The following is a 7802-nucleotide window of genomic DNA, read 5'->3' as shown; positions in this document are numbered from 1 at the left end:
CAGCCTGTGTGGATTGAAATACTTTTTTTCCAAAAAAAACAAAAAAAAAAAATATGTATTAAGGGGGCTCAAAAATTTGCGGGGATAACGATAGATAGGGCTTTTTTATCACACTGGCGTACGAAAAACATAATATCGCTGTAAACAGGGCCACTAGGAAAAATGTCCAAAGGATCATCGAACAGACCCTTAACCACACAAAAATGTTGAACATTTCTGTGGGTGGTGCCACAAGGATTGAACAGATCCCAGCAAAATGTTCGATGCCAAAGATGACATTCAATCATGGGTGCAAGTGATCTAGCATGTCATCTTTTTAGCATCTTCATCGATGAATTTTATATGAGCGTGGACCCCAAAAGATGACGTTCTTTTCTGGATCCTAATTATGTCATTTTAACCAATGCGTTGACATGTCATTTCCACCAATGCTTTGGCATGTCATTTCCACCAATGATTTGACATGTCATTTTCACCAATGCTTTGACACGTCATTTTCAACCATGCTTTGACATGTCATTTTAACCAATGCTTTGGCATGTCATTTTCACCAACCCCTTGGCATGAAATTTTCATGTATTGTTTGGAAAATGGAAATGCTGTATTGAAATATGGTTTTCATGAAAAACAAAACTCTTTATTAATTAAAACGAATTCATGAAATAACTACAATTAATTTATCAGTTTAGCTTTTCAAAAGTTTACATCCAAAATTGCAATGTAATCACCACCGCTGCAACGCAAAAGATTACTTCCTCCGTTCTCCGCAACTGATATTCTTTCATCTTACAAAAGGTTTTTTTAATTATCTTCCCATCACCAGTTCAGATTTCAACATGGACTCCAAATGCACTCCTTTAAGTATTTTTATTTCGTAAATTACTTTTATTTTATAATTTTGTTATTTTATAACAACATTTTGGTAATTTATACTCTTTTGTTTAGTGACGGAAATATGTAGGGATCTACAACCCAGCTTGCTTTAGGGATCTCTAAGAACAAAATGTAATGAACGGGGAGGAGAGACTTTTTATGAAAAATACCATTTATGCTTAATTAATTTATTTTTAATTGTTTCTTTCCAAAAGTAGTTTCTTCTTTATTTTCAGATTCTTGTTCCTTTTCGTTTCGGACTTTTTTTTCAAATTCCAAGAAGCGAAATTTGATTGATTTCATTCTATGTCAGATATAGAACAGACAAGGGAACTTTTAAAATAGCAATGTGTGCAGTCCGATTCTATTTTTAGATCGATGGTTGGGACTTCATATAATACCAATTGTTTAGAAGTTTTAGTTGTTTGATATGCAGGAAATGTAAGACAACATCACGACAGTTCTAACAACTTTGGTCTGTTCCAGAAACTGCAAAAATCTACTTATTTTTACTACGATAACAATTTTTCCTTTATGTTATCGGAAAAAAATAGTAAAAATTAGTAGATTTTTGCAGTACTGGAACATACCAAAATGAAAATAAACAGGTGTGTAAATAAAAACACAAACATCATCTCTATTGGATCGATGGAATGGGTACAAATGCTGATGAAAAGATCGGATCTTTCACGACTTCCTTGGCATTGGTTCAAATCCTAATGAAAAGATCGGATCTTTCACGACTTCCTTTGAACCAATGCAAAAGATGACATGAAATCACGTCATCGCAAAGAACCCCTTCCGTCAAATTTTGCTGGGATAGGGCCCAAATTTGAACATAAACTAATTTTCGACAATATTTAGAGATCCACGGTTTGGACCAAATCGGTTGCTACGTCTACGAGAAATCCCGTGTACCCTTTTAGCGAAGATGTTCGAACTTTTGTGGGGGAGGTATCGGAAGGAGTGGACCTACAAGCACCACCTTCGAATTTCATCTAATATTCGAAGAAATATTATAATATCTAAAGTGTTCGAACACTCCAGCCACTACATATGGTGCCATAGGGGTTTTTTAAAACTTTCGGGCTGTTTTCTCAAGGAGTATGGACCTACCCCTGAAAAAAACTTTTACTGTCATAATTGAGGCAGCGAATGCAAGTTGCTTCAACAAAAAACAAAGTGATTCGGGATCAGGTATTAAAGTGAATTTATCCAAAATTTTGTGTGGGAGGTACCCGAAGGAGTGGACAAATATAGTCAATATTCGAACCTGATCTATATCTGGTAGATATATTAGGATGAGTAAAGTATGGACCAAATCGGTCACTCCCATCAAGAGTTATTGTGCACACAATTTTTCCGAACATTTTTGAGATTTTGTGGGACTGGTTCCTGAAGGAGTGGACCGATATGGCTTATCTTCTAATTTAAACTAAGTTTGCACAAAATTTTTCGAAGGCCACATTTTGGACCGAATCGGCAGATCCGTTCGAGAGTTATCTTGCGCTCTAACCGCTACCCACGGTGTCATAGGGGTTTTTTGTACTTTTCAGGCTATTTTCTCAGGAAGTATGGACTTGCCCCTGATGCAACTTATAGCGTCGTATGGGGGACATTGAATACAAGTTGCTACAACAAAAATCAAAGCGATTCGAGAGCAGGTCCTAAACTGAACTTTTCCGAAATTTTGTGTGGGAGGTACCCGAAGGAGTAGACCGATTGAGTTCGTATTGAAACCTCATTTAAGTCTGGTAGAAAATTCACGATGTGCAAAGTATGGACTCAATCGGTCCACTTCTTCGGGTACCTCCCACACAAAATTTCGGAAAAGTTCAGTTTAGGAACTGTTTTCGAATCGCTTTGATTTTTGTTTACGCAAGTTGTATTCGCTGTCCTCTATTCGACGCTGTAAGTTTCATTAGGGGCAAGTCCATACTTCCTGAGAAAATAGCCTGAAAGTTACAAAAAACCCTATGAAACCGTGTGTAGTGGTTGAAGCGCAAGATAACTCTGGAACGGATATGCCGATTCGGTTCAAAATTTGGCTTTCGTAATATTTTGTCCAAACTTAGTTCAAGTTCAAAGATGGATTATATCGGTCCACTCCTTCCGGTACCTTCCCCACAAAAGATCGAAAATGTTCGGAAAATTTGTGCGTACGATAACTCTTGAAGGGAGTAACCGATTTGGTCCATACTTTGCACATTATGAAATTTCTACCAGACTTAGATGGACCTCCCACCTTCTGGTACCTCCCACACAAAATTTCGGAAAAGTACAGTTTAGGACCTGCTCTCGAATCGCCTTGGTTTTTGTTGTAACATCTTGTATTCACTGTCCCCTATACGAAGGTACAAGTTTCCTCAGGGGCAAGTCCATACTTCCTGAAAAAATAGCCTGAAAGTTAAAAAACAAACCCTATGACACCATGTTTATGGGTGGAACCGCAAGATAATTCTCGAACGGATATGCCGATTCCGGCCAAAATTTGGCCTTCGTAATATTGTTTCCAAACATAGATTAAGTTCGGAAAGGACACTCCACGTCTGACACTTTGACAAAATTTAATTGTGACATAGTTTCTAACTTAAGAAGAAAATCGTGCACAGTCGCAGTAGCGCTGGATGTCGAAAAAGCATTTGATCGCACCTACCTAGATGGAATTATTTTTAAAATGATTCAGCTAGGCTTTGCTGTACATATAGTAAAACTGTTTAAACATTTCTTCACCGATACACAATTTTATCTCCAACTGGGCAATTCAAAATCTAATTTGTGTAATATATCTTGTGGAGTTCCACAGGGTTCGATTTTATCCCCCATTTGTTTAACATTTATATGCACGATTTTCCTCATCATACAAATAATTCATTAGGGGTGTTGTATGCTGAGGACTGCCTTTTATATGCTCAGGCAGAATCTCCAGCGCAGGCGTTTAACTATGTTTCAGATCACCTAAGATCTGTGGTGACGTTTTATAACCAATGGGGAATAACAATTAACTCTTCCAAAAGTGGGGCAATTTGCTTGAGAAACGCTTCGAGCAAATCTTTAAGACTAGTTTTAAATGGAACAGAAATACCATTTAGAGATAGTATAAAGTATTTGGGTGTGTAATTTAATAAATTAGTAAAGTTTAATGGGAACGCTCGAAATTTCATGAGAAAGGCAAATCGTATAAAAGGATCATTTATTGGATTATTTAATAGTAAAACATTACCTGATCAAACAAAATTGTTATTATACAAAACATGCATTAGGCCAGTATTACTATACTCCTTTCCCATTTGGTTCAAATTTGTCCAACGGTGATGAAAGAAATGGAAGGAAATGGAAATGAAAGGAATATACTTAGATTATGTGTAGGGGAAATTTTTCAAAGCTTTAATAAACGTTTTTCGAACCACTATATATACGGCATTGCGGGAGTTACCCCCATTTCGGTGTATACCATGCAAGCTGTTAAGAATCGACTTCTTAGACATTCAAACTCCATAGTTCGGGAAACTTTTCGATCTGAATCCACTTTTGCATGGGACAATACTAATTATATTTCAGCTATCGGCATTGATATAACTCTGGATTTAGCTTCAGTTGCGTGTCAAGATTTCTACCTGCATGTTTCTCCTGGAATTCATAGAGGATAAAAATCCTTCCTACGGTTCCTTCTGTCTAAAATCCTAATTAATTGCATAGGATTTTGTATTTTATTTTATTTATTTAGTTTATTTTTGTTTTGAATTCTTTTTATATTAATTTAGATAGGTTAGGGATAGCATAAGTCAATTAAATTGAGACACGCTCTATAGATATGAAGGAGCCGGGAGCAAGCTCGGTATACCATTGCAGTTTCTATTTAACATGTTTCCCCAGTTTATAAAATAAGCTAGTTGCTGCAATGATTATTTTACATTCACATATTGTAATTAAAACAACACGTAATAGTTTTAAGTTATTATTTTTATGCAATTGTAAACTTCTTACTATTTTTCGAAAAGACTCAATAAAATTGAAAAAAAAAATACTATTATTGGTTATTATTGTTGAACTACATGGGTTATTTTTTTTTTATTTATGTATTTAATCTGGTCTTAAAAGTCGATCAAATGATTTCTGCAAAAACCCCGACAATTTGATAACAACTGTTTGTCATTTTTCACTAATTAATACATGAAAAGTGATCGTCTTCTTAGTTTGAAAACTATGACTTACATGGTCGCAAATGATTATTTAAATGTGTTACAAACGAAAAAAAAACTTAAAAAATTTTAAAATAATTTTGTACTTGAGGTTTTTATAGAAACATCTTATGTGTTATTTTTTAGCTAATCTTAAAAAAAACTCATGAAAATATGGTACGAGGATATGCGGTTGTAAAAAAACCATCTCCGAAATACATTTTGGCCAAATATCCAGTAAATGCAAGTAAGTGGTGTTTTTTTTGGGAACCACACTAATAAACCTCATCTAAATTTTGTCCATATGAACTACTAACACATGTATAGGCAGATTCACATTCCTGTTACCAGAACATGAACACAACATTACACCTACAATGCGAAAATAAAACCAGTCATGAAAAGAGAAGAGAGAAAAAAAGAAACGAGTGTCCCATTGATAATCAAAGTGCTGTTGTCTGTCGTATTTGTATGAATTTGAGCCAATATTGAAGGAATAACAAAATAAATTGGTTATTTCCGTTTTCAGTTAAATTAGAGTAAACTAAGTTCCTTACGTTCTCTTAACATTGTCTACTTTATCTTGATATGATATTTGAGCCTTCTCTACCACACTCACACACACACACACACAGTTTACCTTTTGACATTTGCTGCAGATTGTGAAAAAAAAAAACATGTCGATAAGAGTGGCATACACATGAAGTTAACGGAAAATTACATTAAATTCAGATAACAAAGTAATAATTGAGTTACATACTTCGATGTACAAGCTGATGGCCGAGATGTCGAAAAAAGACATCTTTGATTACTGTGAGGGGATGGGGGCGGTTGCGACTATGATAATTGCACTGTGCCAAGGACTCAATTGTACTTATTTTAGCTATAAAGATCATTTTTTAAATAAAACGATACTTATGTTTCATTTTGGAGACATTCCAGTGATTAAGAATAAACCCAGAGAGATTTTCGTGTTAAACAATGTAATTAAATGTTATATGCAAATTTATTCAACTTACTTTCCTAGCTATTAATAATTTTAAATCTTTTGTTTTCCCCAAGCCATTAAGTAAAACCATAATTTACCTAAAATGTCTATATTTTTCTAAAAACCTTTTAGTTCATCCTTAAATATTTATGACAGTGAAAACCATAAACCATTTTAGTTAAAGATTCCAAAGAATAGATTATTATCATAGTCTGAATACATCAATCTTCACTATAAAATGTCCAATGGTCATTGAAAAAGGGATATCCATTTTTATCATGGCAAATATGGAACTTATCCTTTTGCCCTTTTACCGACATGTTTTCGAGATGAGATGGTAAAACTATAAATTTACTTTGTGGTAAAATACCCAAACCCACTAATCCAACCGAACCATCTATCCATTAAGCAGTATGCCCATCCTTGACTACAGTGACTGACGTTGGGTTGTTTTGGGACTGATTGGTATTATTTTAACTAATGTCAGCATTAATACCTTGTAAAAATTAAGAATGAACACATGTTTGTCTTAAGAAAACAATATTATTGTGTTATGTGATGATACATAAATATTTACATACATACTTAACATAATAAACCTCATCAATTTTGTAAGAAACCACACATTTATAAACAACATGGATGGATAATGAAACAAGATATTGTTCTTCTTCTCCCATATCTCCATTATCGATATGTTGTTGTGCGAAAGAAGGGTTTCATAGTCACATAAAATCTTAATAAATTATACTCTGTGTTATTCTTGTGTAGATTAAGTAAATATTATAAATGTGTGCCTGAATACATTTGATTAATAATTGCATCTAATCCAATTCAAAAATCCGAAATCAATTTTCAAATAAGCAAATGTTAATCTTTTTAATCTATTCCACTTGCCCTGGACATTAGTTTTCCACAGAATTTATTTTATATCTTAGCGACACGTTATACATTTTTTTAAAATTTATGTTAAAAAACAAAAGCATTTAAAAATAGTGTTTAAGTTAGAAACTTTCTATTGATATTTTCACTACAAATCTCCAGGGAGCCTTTGTTCGCCTAGTTCGGATCACAGAGAGGCCTCCCTTCCTTAAGTGTTCTCTACAAACCCTCTGAGAAACTATGTTCGCTTACGGCGGACCGTAGGGTGATATTTCCAATCATTGCCCTACAAATCTTCTGAGAGACTATGTTCGCTCAGTGCGGATCGTAGAGAGTACTCTCTTGGTAGTGGAATTTCTCTGCAATTTCTCCCTGGAACTGTATTCGCTCAGTTCGGATCGTAGTGAGAACTTTCCAATAAGCAGTGATTGCCTCAGCCTTGATTCACTTTCGGTTTTTATACACAAAACAGTTATAAGTCATCTCTTCACCAGTACGGAAGTACTTCTCGGTTTACTCGCGATTTGTAACGCGTCTCACCCCACACCAGGTAAAGTCATCAGCACTTTTCGCCTAATAAATCACCTACACACCATTATTATTATTATACCAACTAAAAACCTTTGTGTTTTATTTCCTCTCCTTTTATTTATCGGTAAAACTCGGGTTTGTATCACCATTGCTCATCTCCACAAACAACAACCAATCTCTGCGGCCTTTCTGAGCTATCACCTAAACAAATAGCTTTAGGTCATTTTTACCAACTGACCAAAGAACAAATAAGAAAGCATACTCTGAAAAACAGCAAACACTATTATACCGTATATAAAATACTCACATATGGGCAAAATTTGTAAAATTGAGTTTTACATTTTAAA

Source organism: Musca autumnalis, unplaced genomic scaffold (genome assembly GCF_047663935.1).
Source record: "Musca autumnalis isolate F117 unplaced genomic scaffold, ASM4766393v1 scaffold_3, whole genome shotgun sequence".
In the NCBI taxonomy this organism is placed as follows: Eukaryota; Metazoa; Arthropoda; class Insecta; order Diptera; family Muscidae; genus Musca; species Musca autumnalis.
Note: the sequence above shows the minus strand (reverse complement) of the source record.